This window comes from Plecotus auritus (assembly GCF_963455305.1).
Source record: "Plecotus auritus genome assembly, chromosome: X".
Classification (NCBI taxonomy): Eukaryota; Metazoa; Chordata; class Mammalia; order Chiroptera; family Vespertilionidae; genus Plecotus; species Plecotus auritus.
The window spans coordinates 15,721,270-15,739,783 of NC_137784.1; the positions used below are offsets into that span (position 1 = coordinate 15,721,270).

The window sequence follows — 18,514 nt, forward strand, 5'->3', positions numbered from 1 at the left end:
ACACACAGGAAAACGTGATTATAAGATTTCTACTTCCTATCCTAGAATATCCCAAGATCCCTCTTCACACCTTGAGAAAGCAAGTGTATTAGTCAGCTCTATTGTAAAACAGGCAAGCTCAAAAATCTCAAGATTGCAACAACCATCATTTATTTCTTGCTTGTATTATATGTTGGCACCTGTAGGTGTGCTGTTGCAATTCCATTCTTAGGACCAGACTGAAGGAGCAGCCTCTGTTTGGGACAGACCCATTTCAAGGACAAAAAAGACAAACAAGAGAAATGATGGACGTTTGTGATGCTCAGATATGGCACACATCATGTCCACTCACATTCCAGTGCGTAAATTACATTAGATGTCCAAGCCTAAAGTCAATGTTGTGGTATTGTAAACTCTACCTTCAAGGTAGCAGGCCCAGCAAGTCAAATGTCAATAAGCAAGGACATCAATTTTTCATCAGGAAAGGAGCTAGTATTGGGAACAATGACATAATCTATCCGAACAACACATTCCTCTCCTCTCCCCTTTTAATCCCTTTGTATGACAAAGGAAGAGAATATTTCTTATTCCCTAGGTAGAAGTCAAGGTCATAGCTTATATGAGTTGTGGCCTGGTTAGTTTCCTCTGGGTTGTGGTCAAATACTTGTCACTTAATTTGGGCCATTATCCTGAGAATGGACTAGGACTTTAAGGATAACTAAACAGGGCAAATCCATCCATGTCTTGAAAAAATTGCCTGGAGAACATATAAGAAAGACAATAATAATTACCTAGAGATCAAGAAAATGTCATCAACTAAAAATAGTTACTCCCAAAAAGATTAACACAGGGCTTCTTCCTAAGGGTACTAATGAAGTTTTATAAACCAAGCACAAAGAACACTAATAAAACAATGAGAAACTGGGTTTTTATTGTATAGTAGGGGCCCAGTGCACAAATTCGTGCACCTTGAAAGGAACTGTGGGCCGGGAGGTTGCGGTAGCCATAGGGGTGGGTCTCACCCGCAGATGGCATGGAGCAATTGTGGCCAGCACCAGCAGCGGGTACGAGCAGGGCCGGCGCAGTCAATGAGTGCGAGCAGCGGCTACTGCCCTGATCACCCCTTAGGACAGGGGTGGGCAAACTTTTTGACTCGAGGGCCACAATGGGTTCTTAAACTGGACCGGAGGGCCGGAACAAAAGCATGGATGGAGTGTTTGTGTGAACTAATATAAATTCAAAGTAAAGGAGCGGAGGGGAGAGCAAGAGAACCCTCCGCTCTTTCGGCTCCGCGGGCCGGATAGAACAGCTGAACGGGCCAGATGCGGCCCGCGGGCCGTAGTTTGCCCACGGCTGCCTTAGGAGCAGGGGGAGGTGGAGAAGCCCTCAGGGGCGATCAGGGCCGGCAGCCACCTCTCCCACCCGCTGATGAGTGCCGAGTAATCGGGACCAACACCAGGCGCCGGCAGCAGGTGCAAATGGGGCCAGCGCCAGCAACAGGTGTGAGTGCCGCATGGGAGCAAAGAATTTTCAGTAACCACCAGAGGCTCACCCTGATGACAGTGACTGGTGCCCCACCTTGGTCTGGTGCCCCCGCTCACCTGTTCCACCATCCCGTCGCAGCCAACGCCCACCACATTCCATACACACCCCCTGGTGGTCAGCACACGTCATAGTGAGTGGTTGTTCGGTTGTTCCGGTTGTTGAGCGGTTCCGGTTGTTCTGCCATTCGGTCTATTTGCATATTAGCCTTTTATTAAATAGGATGTTGAAAGGATTAATTTTCTGTTCTCCTGTGAAAGTTTATATAAGTAAATGTTATCATCATTTTCTCAAGATCAAACTATTGGAGATAATGCATTTCAGTGTTTCTCCCTTTAATTCAAAAATAGTTCAGAATCCCAATCATGAAGAGAAGCAAAAGCTAATGATAAATCTCATGAATGCCTATGACTCTCTGGGAACCTTTAAAGAGGTGACAAATCCTAACCAATGGACACAGACACCAGGAGGGTAAGGGCAAGAGTGGGAGGGCAATGGGGGAATAAGGACACATATGTAATACCTTAATCAATAAAGGGAAAAAAAATAAAGTGACAAATTAGTTATTCGTAAGTATTTAACTTTTTTCACTAGTATGAATCATTCCACACCAAATTACAGTAGAAATGATCTATTCCTATTAAATTCTAAACTATGCACTTAAATGGCCTATATTCTTTAAAATATGAACAAGTCTCCAATCAATTTAAATGAGACAGTCCAAGCAAATATGAAACTGCTGCCAAGTTCCAATAGTTCCTTCCCACTAATTTTATTTAAAAAATATTGAGTGGAAAACAAGACAGTTGTTTTTATAACTTAGCTATAAATAAAATGAAGTGTGTGGGGGGGTGTAAAATCTCATTAAAAAACAATGAAATTGTTGGGCAATAGTGTCAACAAACCACATGGCACCTCATGTACTCTGAACACCTCATGCAACAATATATGTGTGTTCACTCAGCACACAGTACTTCTCTAGAAGTTTTGCTAGGAGGACTTGCACTTAAGAGCATTCCAGAGGAGAGGGAAAGAAGGAAAAACCTACCTGACTAGCTCGCATTTCTCCCATTCCCTGGAAATAGCTCATAGCCCCTGGGCAGTTACTCAAGATTACAGGGGTCCTCAAACTATGGCCCGTGGGCCACATGCAGCCCGCTGAGGACATTTATCCAGCCCGCCAGGTGCCGCTGCCTGTCCTGCTTAGCAGCCGACTCGTCCCGGGTCTGCAGTGCGCATAGGAATTTGTTCATAGTTTTTTTTTTAAACTATAGTCCGGCCCTCCAACGGTCTGAGGGACAGTGAACTGGCTCCCTGTTTAAAAAGTTTGAGGACCCCTGCAAGAAGCTAGACCCCATGTCCCACAGAAGGGTATTCTTCTCAGTATGAATATGGAGGGGTGACTAGTGCACGTCAGGCACTAACCAAATGGGTAAAAAGAAGGAAATGGTCAAAGAAACCTGAGATGGTGCACAATGTTTGTAAGCCATACCAGATTAGCAGGCATGGTACAGAATATGTGCATTATGATCCTATTTTTATTAAATAAATGAAACTAGGAGGATGCATACCAAACTATTAATAGTTGTCATTTCTGGGGTGGTGCAGTTAATGCTGATTGTTTTTCTATCTTGTTCTTTGTATTTGCTCAGTTTCCTACCCCTCCCAAATCAAAATTTCTTTATCACCACCCCCAAGCTTACAAGCTTCAACCCTTTGTGCCATAATGATGTTTTTAGGCCTACAGAGGAGTGTACTTGGGATTTAGTCAACTGAACTCAGCATGTAAAGCAAATATTGCATACAGTAAAAATCACTTTTGAAAACTCCTTGTATAACAAATGGTATACAGGGGTGAGGAAAAGAATGTTTGCAGTTGTAATACAAATAAATAATACAATAATTAATAAATAATACAACAATAAATTGTTTTGTATATTCATAACTACAAGCCTACTTTTGTCAACCCCTGTATTTTGTACTACCCACAAACTAATTCTTAGGCCCCCTACAATGTGAGAATTTCTGAACTTTACTGAAGAGTAAGAAAATCAAAAGTGTATGTGTCGTCTGGGCAGTCAAACCATCAAGATAATGCTCTCACTCTGGGTGCCCACACGGTTCCCTTTCTTCCTTCAGTCAGGGTTCCACTCAGGTATAAGCTCTTGATGTACAGATGGCTTGCAGGATAAAGAGAAACAGAGACAGCACTCAGCAGTCTGCTGGAAGATTCCAGAGGAGATACAATGAAAAGATCAAAATACAGGTGTGGCCCGGCTGGTGTGGCTAAGCGGTTGAGCATGGACCTATGAAATCAGGAGGTCACAGTTCGATTCCCAGTCAGGGCACATGCCTGGGTTGTGGGCTTGATCCCCAGCGTGAGACGTACAGGAGGCAGCGATCAATGATTCTCTCATCGTTGATGTTTCTATCTCTCCCTCTCCCTTCCTCTCTGAAATCAATAAAAAATATATTTTTAAAAAAATAAAACCATTATTTAAATACACACACACACACACACACACACACACACACACACACACATATATATATATATATATATATATATATTTGAAGGTCCATTCCAGTCCAGGCCTTGCTTTGTTCCCATCTTTAATGCTGTACTAATTGACTGGCCATATCAGGCAGATAACTTAAATTACTATGAACTTGTTTCCTCTATTCGAACTTATCCTGGAATATTAAATGCCCACATAATCAACATTGTGGTACTCTGCCTCTGCAGTCCCCAGCTCCTTGCCACCCCTGCCCTCAGGACCCCCACATCTAGCCCCCCCCCACTCCCAGCCCTTTCCTAACCGTAGCCTCTGGCCCAGTCCCAGCCCCAGCCATCCCCTTCAGCCCTGCTCCCTAAATCATATACTGTGCTCACCACATAAACTCTTTTCACTGAGTGAAATTCTAATTATCTATAATCCTGCCCATTGGACTATATCCCAGTCCAAAACACCTTTGCATTCAGCAGTGGATGCAGAAACTCACGTCCTTCGTTCAACAAGTTAATGTGCTCAGTCCCAATTGTCAGAGTCTTGTCCAAAAGCACCCTATCATGTTTGTCCCGCTTCTGGGGAATCCTGCTGCTCTAGGACAATTAAAGTACCAAAATTGTAATTCTGAGAGAAAAAAAACAAACTAAGAATAAAAGATGCTTCTAAGGAAACAGAAATGAACATTTTTATTTTGTTTATACCTTATGTAATTCCAAAAATAATTTCAGAAAACTTATTAAAAAAACAGGTAACAATTTAAGGGTCATCAAGTTGCCTGAAGAGCTGGCTGGGTATGAGCTGGAGCCTCTCGGGAAGCGGCTGGAGCTGGTCTGGTCGAGGAGGCTAATAATGGCCCCAGTACGGTGGCTCACTGCCCTCAATGCTGCCCCAGCAAAGGAAGAAGACAAGTTGTACACTGTTGGAGATTATTTCTCGGTATCTTAGGGAATGTCAAACAGTAGTCGTTGGCACCAATTCAAAGACAACAAGAATCCCCAATTTGGGGTGCAGTGAAGATGACAGAAACACAGTGCAGGCAGCCAGTTCAGCGCAGAGGCGGGCAGTTCAGTGCCAGCTTCTTCATGAAGTGCAGTTTGTGTGAGAGGCTCCTGTGCAAAAATGACTGCTAGGCTCTGTTCTATTAAAATTTGAGCCCTGTTAGCCACCAGGTGCCCTTCTTAGTAGGTGTCTTTTTTCCCTCAGGGTTCACATCTTCCCCCTTTTGATCAGAACCTGTCAATAGTGCTGATGATCAATCAGGTCAGTTTGTCCCATGTCGGAGCCAGAGTGGCTTGGCTACCTGCTCTGGTTCCATCTAGTCCATCGGTGGGACTCCTGTGGCAGGGCAGTCGCCAATAGAGGAACCAGAGCCATTTGCTTTACGAGAGGTCTCTCAGGTACCTGCCAAACTCAACATTCACAATCTCTTATAAAAGCAGCTAGAACAACTTGGGGACTGTTAAAGAACAACAAAAACAACGTAGTTCTTAAGAGAAATCATGGGTCATTGACAAAAGATATTCGGCATCAAGTAAAGGTTCCAACCATTATGAATTACACACATGGAGGGGATACAGTGGCTTGATGAATCATTTCTATCCTTTGTGTAACTATTATTCATGTTTTTATAGTAGGTTTTAAACATTTGGTTATACAGAATAGACTAGAATAACAATAAGCAAAACAATTTGCAATCCAAACCTTAAAATAGCTCTGAGCCCAGTTGGGAACAGCTAAAAAATGTCAAAAAATTTACATCTTAACCAGCCATTGACACTAGAAGCAAAACTGAAATGCCCTTAAGGGTTGTGGCAAGGTTTTTGGTTTCTAATTCTACCTGGGAAGAAATATTTATCCAGGTGCAGCAGGAAGCACTGGCTATGGCACAACCTCCTCCTTGGGCTCTGAGCCCAAAGGCGATTCTGTTCCCATCAACTACTCACCTCTGAAGATGCTTGCTGGGCTCAAGTGGTTCTGACAGTTGAGCAAGCAATTTGATTGATGGTTCTAGTTAGGTTTTGCATTATATCTAATTAAGCCTAAGTACCAAGGCCACCCCATGGAAATAACAATTCTGAGACAGCGATTACCCTCATCTCCTGAAACATCTGCTGGCAAGTCAGATCCCACAGAAAGGGTCCTCTACATAAACAGAGGGATCCTCATCAGGCTAGTAATCTAGTAGTGATAAGACTCCCGCCTTTTTTTTTTTTAAACCTCTGATCAGAACTTGGAGGCGGGGCTGTTATCATTTTGAGGACAGTAAAAGAGGATTTCAAGTGACTCAAAAGGCAGTGCCCAGTCAGCCTCCAACTATCTAGGCAATCAACTGCCAAGGCTCATTTACATATATACAGAAAAAAACATAGCCTGTGTGGGGCACAAAGAGTGCCTGCAAGAGTTTGTTCATTTAAACATTCATTAACAGGAAGGGAGATGACATTTCCCAACCAGGGCTCAGTCTGATTTTAATATACCTCTGAAAGTCCTGCCTGGTATGTTTGAACATTGTGGGGTGAACATTTAGGTTCATGACAGTGGAGCTATTTTCACTCATGATAACATTACAAAGGGGAGTTTCCACAGTAGTCAGGGTTGAAATGGGTGCAACCATATTTAAGGCATTTAGCAATGTGATAAGGAGTAGCTTATCACATTGAATAATTCAACTCTGGGAGATGGTTGGGTCCCACCTAGACAGAGTGTGACCGGAGAAATGTGTTACTCCCTTTTGCAATTTAACGTGGTAAGTTTCAGAAGGGGTGGTTTGGTGAAATCGATACTAAAGTTAGGGACAGTTGAGAAATTGCTAACAGAAATAACTATGAAATCACAAGTTCTACCAGAGGCAGAAACTGGCATTAGATGGCAATCCAACATTCAGATAGGTTCCATGAGAAGGCTAAAGTTTGAAAGCATTGTATAATAATACATCTATGCACAAGGTTTCCCATTTGCATGGGTTAAAACAGCAAAAATCAGGAAGTATTGTATAGTCAAGGGTTAATTATATGGAGTAACTAGAACACACAATTTAAAACATAGGAAGATGCCCTAGCAGTTTTGGCTCAGTGGATGGAGTGTTAGCCCTAGGAATGAAGAGTCCCAGGTTTGATTCCAGTCAAGGGCATGTACCTCAGTTGCAGGCTCCAACCCTAGCCTGGTAGGGGCCACGTGCTGGAGGCAACCAATCGATGTGTCCCTCTCACATCAATGTTTCTCTCTGTGTGTCTCTCCCCCTCCCTACCACTCTCTCTAAAAATCAATGGAAAAATATCCTTGGGTGAGGATAATAAAAAAATAAAAAATAAAACAGAAAGAAATGTGACCAGCTGATAATGAGAGAGTTTAAGGTTGTTAAAATATCCAAGAAATAAATGTTAAAACAACTATGAAATAAAAGTTGTACATAGCAGAAGTTGGGTAGCCCAGTCCCGGATCCTGGGAAAAGCCATCTGTTTTGAATGCCATCTGCTTTTTGTCTGAGTGGTTTTCTGTTCTAGATAACTTTAATTTGAGGTCTCCTATAAACTGGGGTGTGATGATAGCCTATATAATAAAGAGGTAATATGCAAATTGGCCCTCACAAGATGGCTGTCCCATGTGGTTAAAGATGGCCGCCACAAGATGGCTGGCAGGGGACGGCAGTTGTGGGGGGACCATACCTGCAGGGGAGGGCAGTTGGGGGCAACTAGGCCTATAGGGGAGGGCAGTTGCGGGGGGGACCAAGCCAGCAGGAGAGGGCAGTTGGGGGCGACCAAGCCTGCAGGGGAGGGCAGTTGGGAGAAACCATACCTGCAGGGGAGGGCAGTTGGGGATGACCAGGCCAGCAGGGGAGGGCAGTTAGGGGGACCGGGCTGGCAGTTGGGGGTGACTGGGTCTGCAGGGAAGGACAGTTAGGGGCGACCAGGCCAGCAGGGAAGGGCAGTTGGGGGCAATGGGGCCGGCAGGGGAGTGGTTAGGGTGTGATCAGGCTGGCAGGCAAGCGAGCGGTTGGGAGTCCCAGATTAGAGAGGGTGCAGACTGGGCTGAGGGACACCCCTCTCCTGTGCACGAATTCCATGCACTGGGCCTCTAGTATATATAATGTATAATCAGGTGAATGAGGTACAGGTTTGGAAGCCTTTTAAAATAAAAAGATTAACCAGGACTGGAGCCCACTGCTCCCCTCAGCCACCTCGCAGGTGTTCTGGCCCTGGACCTCTACCCAAGAAGTCATGGTTCGCATTAAGGAATTTGCGTCATGCAATCCAGTTGTGCACTGTAACATGAAGATGGACTTGGAGCAGGCCAACGAAAGGTGTGAAGTGCCATAGAAAATCTGGGGCTCTGCCCAAGGGATGGACTCCATGTTGAAATATTTGCAGAGGAAGATCGATGAGTTTTGATTGGCAGGCGGCCTTCTGATGACACTGGAATTGTAGAGCAGGACACCTGTGGCTCCAAGGGGGAACTCATAGCCTGAGACAAGTTCACTCTTAGCTCATGCTTGGAAGCAGGACTTAAAATATCCAAGCTATTCATTGTCAATGAGTTTTAAGTACTATAACTCTAGAATAAAAAACAACTACCCTTCTTTGTCCAAATATCATTTTATAAAATTAATATACACAAAAGTATATATAATGGTGAGATCGAGACTGTTCTTTGAAGCTCTAATTTTCGTTATTTTTGGCTTGTATTAAAAAAAGTATGTTTTGCTGGTTTGGGGTGGCAGAAAAGTCTGGAATAATGTTTGTTTTCCTTATTTTTCCCTTCTAGCACAGACTCTAAAAAGGCACTGGACAGCTCTGGCTGGGTGGCTTAATTGGAGAGTCATCCTGTATGCCAAAAGGTTGCTGCCTCGATTCCCAGTCAGGGCACATACCTAGGTTGTGTGGAGAACTGTACAGTATATAAATCTGCCTTTACCTTGAATTGTTTGGTGCAGTGTTTTTGCATCTGTAGAACTTACCTTTTCATTCAGTAGTTTGAAATATATATAAACTATATAATCTGTAAAGTTTTTATAGAATAAATATTCAGCTATGAAAACTGGTTAAATAAAACTAATATTTAACACACACACACAAATAAAATGAAAAACATAAATTTATTTATCAATACCTTTTTAACCTTGCAATTCAAGGATTAGTTAACAATACCCAGTATGGTCCAGCCTTGCTGGAGGGAGTCCTTGTGGAGATGTCCTTTTTATCTAGGTTGTAGGCCATAATGTTCAGTGTCTTCGTCTCCCGGAGTGCTCTGTGGAAAGACTATTCTACAAGCTTGAATGAATTTCAAGAGCCTTTGAAATTCTTTGTAATAAGTTAGAAGATCTCCTTTATAAGACACGTTTGCATAGTCTGATCCAGTTTCACAGGTAGGTCTTCTAGTAATAATTTTAGAAGAGGACAATCGATATTTACCAAAAGGAATACATCTTAAATTAAGCAATATCAAGGGAAGGGCTTTAGGCCAAGGCAGATTAAAAGATTCAGATTCAGTAAGTTTTACCAATTGAATTTTACATGTCTTGTCAGTTTGTTCTATAAAACCAGAGGGCTGGAGATGATAAGCGCAGCAGCAATCCTACAGTATGAGCCCAGTTTTACAAACCTGGTGTAGAATTTGTCTAGTAAAATGAGTTCCCCTTTCCTTATGGGACTCTGCAGAGATTTTTCCAACCAGAAAAAATCCTTTCTAAAAGTATTTTAGTAACTGCTATGGCTGTAACCCTTCAAGATGGGAAAGCTTCTACCCAATGAGAATACACAGAATACACATGAATCATCATTAATATATTTTTATCCTTGAGGGAGGGCAAGTGGATTGAAATTCACTTTCCTTACATCAGATAGGCCTCATTAGTCTTATTTCCTCCTTTTGTAAAGAGAGATTCCCTTTATAATTTCATACTAACAACATACCAATAGCAGAGAAAAAAAATTTTTTTGTCCTTTTAACCGAAACTCAAATTCCAGCTCTGTATCAGCGAACTTTTAGTGAAAAAAACCTGTTCCAGTCTTAGTTTGACCATAACTAAGATTTCTTTTTCAAGGTTCCATTTCTATGAACCTTCTACAACATACACAAACATTTTGCACCTTTCATAAACCTTTCATCTTTTGTCTTATTTTCATGTTGCATTTACCTCAGAACAAAATTACTTTCTTTGTCTTCAATAAAAATATATTTCCATTCCTCGTACCTTCTTTAACCAAACACATCTTTTTTTTTTTTTTAGAGAGAGAGGAAGAGAGGGAGGGAGGGGGGAGAAAAAATATATATATATGAGAGAGACACATTGATTGGTTACCTCCTGTATCTCCAGAGCTGGGAATAAAACCTGCAACCCAGGTATGTGCCCTTGACCAGGAATCAAACCCCTGACTCTGTGGTGTGTGGGGCTGACACTGTAACCACCGAGAAAACCATCCCGAGCCACACATCTTATTCTTTATGTGAAATCATTTAAAATCACCATTACATCCTACTCAGGCTTTATCACAAGTGTCTGGATCTTAAACTGAGGCATCTTATGCCCCTCTAACCTTGCAAAAGGACACATTAAAGTCTCCACCTTATTACTGTGGTTTCCCACCTGGTCAGTTAGCTCCAAGGCTGGAGAGCAGTGAACAGCTGCATGTCCTTAATTAAGCCAACATCCATAAGGTAATTTTTCTTCACTAAGATTAATCCTGCCTCATGTGCACTTTAAAAGTAATTGTGTTAGTTTCTGTTATTTCTCCTATTTGTATGACCGTGCATTTGTTTTAAGCCAATTAAATAGGGCTCTTTTATAATCTAAATTTGAATTTACAAATCAAAACATTTTGGCAGTATCATCTAATGATGTATCTATAAGAAACATACATAGACATGTATAAACACACAGTACAATAATGCAAAACACAAAGGAAAAACTATGGACCCACAAGTAAAGAGAATGACCCTGAAAAGTCTTTAAAGCAGCAGATTTTCCTGGGCAAAGATTAAAAAATGGCTGGAGAGGCAAAGCCTGAGGATCACATGGCTTCTGCCCATCTGAAGACAAAGATAGTGGAGGAGGGGAAAGTAGAGGGTAGGTAGGGTGGTAGACAAGGGTGGGGGACTGGAAAGGATCTTCTGGGTGTGTTTTAGTAAACGTGGTTTCAAGTCACAAGCATAAGGGTAAAAGTTTCCAAGGATCTCCCTTTTGTTCTAGTTTCAACAGCACCGGTTCCCTTTTTTAGAAATTTACCTAATTTAGAATTATTTTTTCCTAAGAGAGGTGATAGTAACCTCTTGATTTCATTTAGAGCTTTTAAGGTACCAGTGTTTTCTTATACTTTTCCAGAATTGTTTTTCTAATTTTAGAAGTGAGCATTTTATATATAATAGTAAATGTATAAAATGCAATCATTTGCTACCACCTAGAGGAACTACTAAATTTTGCATGGAAACATTTTTTTTCCCTCTCACGTGGTTATTCCACTTCATTACCTTCATCTGCTTCTTGTTGGTTACATGAATTTGTGGTTGTAAAAGTAAATCTTCTTTATATTTGATTCAAAATCCTTAACCTACAAAAATCAAGTATAAGGGACAAGATAGAGAGGAAAAGGCATCTGAAGACACAGCACTGCACATTCTCCAATTTAAAATAAAAAACTATTTTGATAGTCATCATAAACTGATCAGATAGAAGAGTCATGAATCACATTCTACCTAAATTTACACTCAGAACACTGGTTCTCATGCAAATTGACACAGTATTCTCATTCCCAGCTTATTTCCATGCTATGGAATACGAAGTTGTATATTGTCAGTGTACTTTTCCTCCAATGTACTTCTGTTATATACTAGTGGCCTAGTACATGAATTCATGCACGTTGAAAGGAAATTAGAATATTTTAATATTGCTACTCACCCTTTCTCTATAATAGAAGTGTCAACCAAATTCATGATTGACAATGACAGATGGAAACACACGCATGATTGGTGCCAGCAAGAGCTTTCTTTGTATGTATCACGCATGCGTGAGTCAACTTAGCCTTTTATAGATACAGAATAAACTTGCTTAATTAGACCTGCTTTCAGATTTAGCTAAACTTTTTCCAGCCCATTGAAGCACCCCAACTTCTCTTTCAGGTAATTGTCAGCAACACAGTAGTAAATATCAACATGAAGCACAATATTATTGTAGATCACGCAGAGAGAACAAAGGGTAAAATATTTAATTGCAGCAGTGTTTGACTATATTCTGTGCAGTGAGAAAACCTGAAGTCATATTCAAGGTCCACCATTTCTTACTTCTTTTCAGTCAAGTCAAGTTTCTAAACTTTCTAAATCTCTGCTTTCTGGCTAATGAAAAGAAAATAGGATTCCACCGAGTCTCCTATCTACCTACTCAGGACTTCTGTGAGGATCAAATGAGATGAGGCACAGAGAAATGCTTCACAGACATTTGGTTACAGTGTAAAATGTTTCCACTTGCGTGTCCCTGGGCTGAAGAAACTCCAAGAAGGCTAGTCACTAGGGAGAGGAAGCCAGGAGTTCCTACATGATGTCATTACCCAGATGGTTGGAAACTTAGCATATTAGCTTTTTATAAATATATAGAAGATATTATGTCACTGTAGCTGGTTTGGCTCAGTGGCTAGAGCGTCAGCCTGCGGACTGAAGGGTCCCAGGTTCAATTCCGGTCAAGGTCATGTACCTTGGTTGCGGACACATCCCCAGTAGGGGGTGTGCAGGAAGCAGCTGATCGATGTTTCTCTCTCGTCGATATTTCTAACTCTCTATCCCTCTCCCTTCCTCTCTGTAAAATATCAACAAAATATATATATTTTTTATTTTTTTGAAAAAAAAGAAGATAGTATGTTAAATATGTCTGGCCATACTAATTACATTCTTATTGAACATAACAAAAAAGTCCTGGTGGAAACCAAATTATGAATGTGACATATGGTCACTGATGGGAGGACGAATGTATAGCAAACTGTTTGCACAGCATTGATTATGCTGTTATGGCTACATGTAGCACAGATGAGTCTCCTACCTAAAGCACATGATTCTCTGGCTGAAAACTTTCTGAGCTAAGGTTTTTTCCTGAAGTTTGCATTTTAAAAGAACATTATATTGGAAGACTACATGTATTGTGAAATGAGCATTTAGTTATATTTCTGGCACCAGGATTTATTTTCCACTGATCATAGCAAGCTTGAGTCTGGGGACATAATATTACATGGAATCCAACACATGGGAGTCAAGCAAAGATTTGTACTAATAAGACAGGCTCCCAAAAAACATGGCAGCAAGCAGGACCAGAGATGAGGGTGAGAGGGTGAATGAATGACCATGTGTGAAGGCAAGCGTGCGGGCATGCGTGAGTGTGTTTGAGGCTCTATGTGAGGATTCGGCGGTGAGCTCTCCTGGCAGGGAAGCTGCAAGCCTCCACGACCACCATAGCCACTCGGCTGGTAATTTTTCCTGCTCAGGCTTGGAGCACATGCTATTTTGGAGAATTTACAAAATCCTCCTTGCGAGGTTGCTTCAGGGAGAAGAAGCAGCCTTGCTGCGAGGGCACCTAGACTCACCATGGCCTAAACTCATGCCACTGCCCTGGTTTTGCCATGGCCCACACTTGCCACTGCTGCAACCACCACCACCACCACCACCCCCACCCTCCAGGCCAGGACACGGCCCGAGGGCCATAAGTGCTGTTAGCCAAGGAGGGGGCTGTAGTCTTCCCAACCCCAGGCATTGCTAGAACCAAGGGCCTTACTGAGAATGAAAAAGCTGTGGATCTCTGGAGAGTGGGGAAAGCCTGAGGCAGAGAGAGGTAGGGAGCCACAGTGGGAGCACAGGAGCAAGAGCCTGAGGTTGAAACACCCTGAGGGAGCAGAGGGAGCCCTGCAAGAGTTTCCCATCATTCCACCTGGGAAGTTCACCCTGATGTGTGCCTGCAGGAGGGATCACATGGTGGAGCTCAGGGGCAGAGGAGGGGACTAAAGGACACAGCCAGCACCAAATGTGAGGGACAATTTATTTCCTCACGGAACTCTTGGTAGACAGCATGACGAGAACTGGACAGTAGGACTGACGAAGGTGGATAGCCCCTGCCCACCTAAAAATACTGGGGAGGTCATTCAGCACCCAGCTGCAGAACAGCTGCTTCTGACCAGCACGCCAGTGACCCCAGGCAAGGAGTAATGGCTCTGGACTGGAAATCTGCACCCCTGCAACTTGGTCTGAGGGTTCTGGAGAATCAGGTATTTGGGCAGAACCCGGGCAGAGGCACAGCCACCTGATGGAACAGTGACACTGAAGGTTTGGAATCCCAAGCAGGGCTGATTTTTTGTTCTTCATGTATCTCCCCCACCTTGCTCGAAGTGGCAGACAGGGTGTGCCAACAAGCAAGGCGGAGCTGAAGCACTGGAAAAAGAGGAAATGCATGCCCTTCCTCCAGCAAACAATGGGAACCATGCACCAACATGAGTCTGTTCAACATATCCTGGCCAAGACAAGGATACCTCCACAGAGGCAAGTTCCATGGGAATGGAGAGAACTGCTCATCCACATTATAGGGATTCCAGAAGGGGAAGAGAGTGAGCAAGGAACACAGAACCTGTTTAAAGAAATACCAACAGAATACTTCCCCTATCTGATGAAGGAAAATGTCACACAAATTTGACACACAGAGAGTCCACTCAGATGGACCCAAAGAGAACCACACCTAGATGCATCATAATTAAAATGGCAAATGTTAAGACAAAGACAGAATCTTAAAGGCATTAAGGCAGACAGAAAATTAACTACAAAGAAGTTCCATTAGAAAATCACCTGACTTAACAATACAAACACATCAGGAGAGAAGGGAGTCACATTAAGTACTCAAAATAATGAAAAGCAAGGGCCTACATCCAAGAATACTATAACCACCAAGGCTATCATTTAAAATTAAAGAAGGGGGGGAAGTTGAGCACTTGAAAACAATATTTGGATTGCAGTTGTAGTTGCTACCGCAACAGGAGTTAAGAAGAGGCAACAGGCCCAGCTGAACTCGGCCAGAAGCAGAAGGGAGGCCTCAGATGAAAAGAGGCAGGCTGTGCAACATCCGAGACATTATGTTGGTCAGATACGAGGAAGGAAGTGATTCGTGGGCAAGATGTACACACCTGCCACCATTCGCTGTTTCCCCTCATCTGACCACATGGCCGCCCAGTAAAAGAAGCAGGAGGCATGAAGCAGTCTAAAGGCCAGGTAACTGAGTGCAAGGATGGTCAGCCAGCATCTTCCTGGTGACCAACAACAACCAGGACGGGGAGCACTTGGAATAGCACGTCCATAGACTACTCAGTACTAGACAGGTAATCTAGTGTTTACGAAGTTAAACACTAGAAGCCGGGAGTTGCTACATGATGTCATTACCCAGACGAAGTATCCTGTATTCTTTTATAAGAACCATGGCTCTGTATTTCTGGACCAAACGCCCTTTTCCCATAAAGCGACTAAAAAGACTACTTTGCAAAGCCCATAAACGAAAAGGATTTAATGAAGGATTGTGGGAAACAGAAAATAACCCGACACCCTGGGCACACTCTACGCCCACCTGGCATTCCCTCTTTTCCCAGAGTCAGAAAGCGTCTTTGGGGCGACCAAGAATGGCCATGGAAGGGGCGGCCTGCATGGCTGGTCCAGGGCCTCGGAAGTACAAAGCAGGTCCTCTGGTGGCTGATAAACCTAGGGCGACCCACACTGGCCAGCACATATTGGTGAACTCGCAGAGGGAGCTGAGAAGCCTCCAGCAAAGGAGTATACCGTGTATTGTTTTTTTCAGACCCATGAATGTGCATTTCTGGACAAAGCGCCCTTTTCCCATATAGCGACTTTGGAAAGTCCATAAACGAAAAGGATTTAATGAAGGATTGTGGGAAACAAAAATAACCCGGCACCCCGGCCACACTCTGCGCACACCTGGCATTCCCTTTCCCCGGGTCTGACAGGTCGTTGGGGCGACCAAGGATGACCTCGAAGAGGACGGCCTGCATGTCCAGTCCAGGTTCTCACCAGTACCAGGAAGGTGATCCGGTATTTGTGAAGTTAAGGGCGACCCACACTGGCCAGCACACATTGGTGAACTCCCAGAGGGAGCTGAGAAGCCTCCAGCAAAGGAGTATCCCGTGTGTTGTTTTTTTCGGACCCATGAATGTGCATTTCTGGACCAAAATCCCTTTTCCCATATAATGACTGAAAAAACAACTTTGGAAAGTCCAGGAAACAAAAAGGATTTCATGAAGGATTGTGGGAAATGCAAAATAACCTGGGAGTAAATTTCACTGGATACTGCGTAATTCAACAACAGAGCTCTTCAGAAAGTGAGGGAGAAGGCAGGAACACCGCAGATGCAAGCAGCAAGTAAACACGGGATACAAGCAAAGAACATGGAAAACGCAAAAGAAAGAATGCAAACACTGCCTCCAAAGGGAAACAGTCCTACCCTTTCATGAAACCTCTATACAGTCCCGGAAGTCTCCAGGATGAGGAAGACAAGGACTGCAAAGAGAAAAACAAAAGCACCGCGGAGGGGTAACAGGCTAGCAAAGTCACACAACTTCAGACCTGTAGAAAACCAGCCCAGGGAACTAACCACCCTGGAGAACGCTGTATGTTTAGAGAAACCACAGAAAGGTTGTGCACTTGCTTGTCTCTTATTCTCAGATTCGATAGGAACCAACACGGTCCTTGTCGTCTCTGAATTAACCCCAGTTGGCCTGGACTGATTAACGTAGCCCTTCTGTGTTTTGAGAATGAAAGAAAGAAAAAAAAAAGACATTTTTACCCGTGTTTAAGTCATTGGTATAGGGCGGTGGCGTGGGGCAGGCCTTGATTTTCCGGTCCCGCTGTACCCCGTGCATGCCCTGCGCCCATCTGGCATTCCCCCTTTCCCTTTCGTCAACCAGCATCTTCGGAGCAACCAAGGATGACCTGAAGGGGAGCGGCCTGCATGGCGAGTCCAGGGCCTCGGCAGTACAAGGCGGGTCCTCTGGTGGCTGCTAAACCTAGGGCGACCCGCACTGGCCAGCACACATTGGTGAACTCCCAGAGGGAGCTGAGAAGCCTCCAGCAAAGGAGTATCCTGTGTTCTTTTTTGGGAACCAGGACTCTGCATTTCTGGACCAAAAGCCCTTTTCCCATATAGCAACTAAAAAGACAACTTTGCAAAGCCCAGCAAACGAAAAGGATTTAATGAAGGATTGTGGGAAAGAGAAAGTAAGCCGACACCCCGGGCACACTCTGCGCCCACCTGGCATTCCTTCTTTTCCCGGAGTCAGAAAGCTTATTTGGGGTGACCAAAAATGGCCATGGAAGGGGCGGCCTGCATGGCTGGTCCAGGGCCTCGGAAGTACAAAGCAGGTCCTCTGGTGGCTGATAAACCTAGGGCGACCCACACTGGCCAGCACACTTTGGTGAACTCCCAGAGGGAGCCGAGAAGCCTCCAGCAAAGCAGTATCCTGTGTTCTTTTTTTAGGACCCAGGACTCTGCATTTCTGGACAAAGCGCCCTTTTCCCATATAGTGACTTTGGAAAGCCCATAAACGAAAAGGATTTAATGAAGGATTGTGGGAAACAGAAAATAACCTGGCATCCCGGGCACACTCTGAGCACGTCTGGCATTCCCTCTTTCCCCCGGGTCTGACAGGTCGTTGTGGCAACCAAGGATGACCTGGAAGGAGACGGCCTGCATGGCTGGTCCAGGTTCTCGGCAGTACCAGGCAGGTGATCCGGTATTTGTGAAGTTAAGGGCGACCCACACTGGCCAGCACACATTGGTGAACTCCCAGAGGGACCTGAGAAGCCTCCAACAAAGGAGTATCCTGTGTTCTTTTTTGGGAACCAGGACTCTGCATTTCTGGATCAAAAGCCCTTTTCCCATATAGTGACTTTGGAAAATCCAGCAAACGAAAAGGATTTAATGAAGGATTGTGGGAAATACAAAATAACCCGGTACCCCGGGCACACTCTGCGCCCACCTGGCATTCCCTCTTTTCCCTGAGTCAGAAAGCATCTTTGGGGCGAACAAGGATGACCTTGAAGGGGACGGCCTGCAGGGCGAGTCCAGGGCCTCGGCAGTACAAGGCAGGTCCTCTGGTCGCTGCTAAACCTCGGGCGACCCACACTGGCCAGCACACTTTGGTGAACTCCCAGAGGGACCTGAGAAGCCTCCAACAAAGGAGTATCCTGTGTTCTTTTTTGGGAACCAGGACTCTGCATTTCTGGACAAAGCGCCCTTTTCCCATATAGCGACTTTGGAAAGTCCATAAACGAAAAGGATTTAATGAAGGATTGTGGGAAACAAAAATAACCCGGCACCCCGGCCACACTCTGCGCACACCTGGCATTCCCTTTCCCCGGGTCTGACAGGTCGTTGGGGCGACCAAGGATGACCTCGAAGAGGACGGCCTGCATGGCGAGTCCAGGTTCTCAGCAGTACCAGGCAGGTGATCCGGTATTTGTGA

General features: G+C 44.1%; 1 pseudogene across 1 annotated transcript; it reads left to right on the forward strand.

Annotated features, from left to right (window-relative positions):
* Positions 1-16,019: 16,019 nt before the first annotated feature.
* LOC308239497 (hepatoma-derived growth factor-related protein 3-like) lies at positions 16,020-16,587 on the forward strand (annotated as a pseudogene). Its single transcript has one exon. The product of its transcript is annotated as a hepatoma-derived growth factor-related protein 3-like (transcript).
* Positions 16,588-18,514: the final 1,927 nt, after the last annotated feature.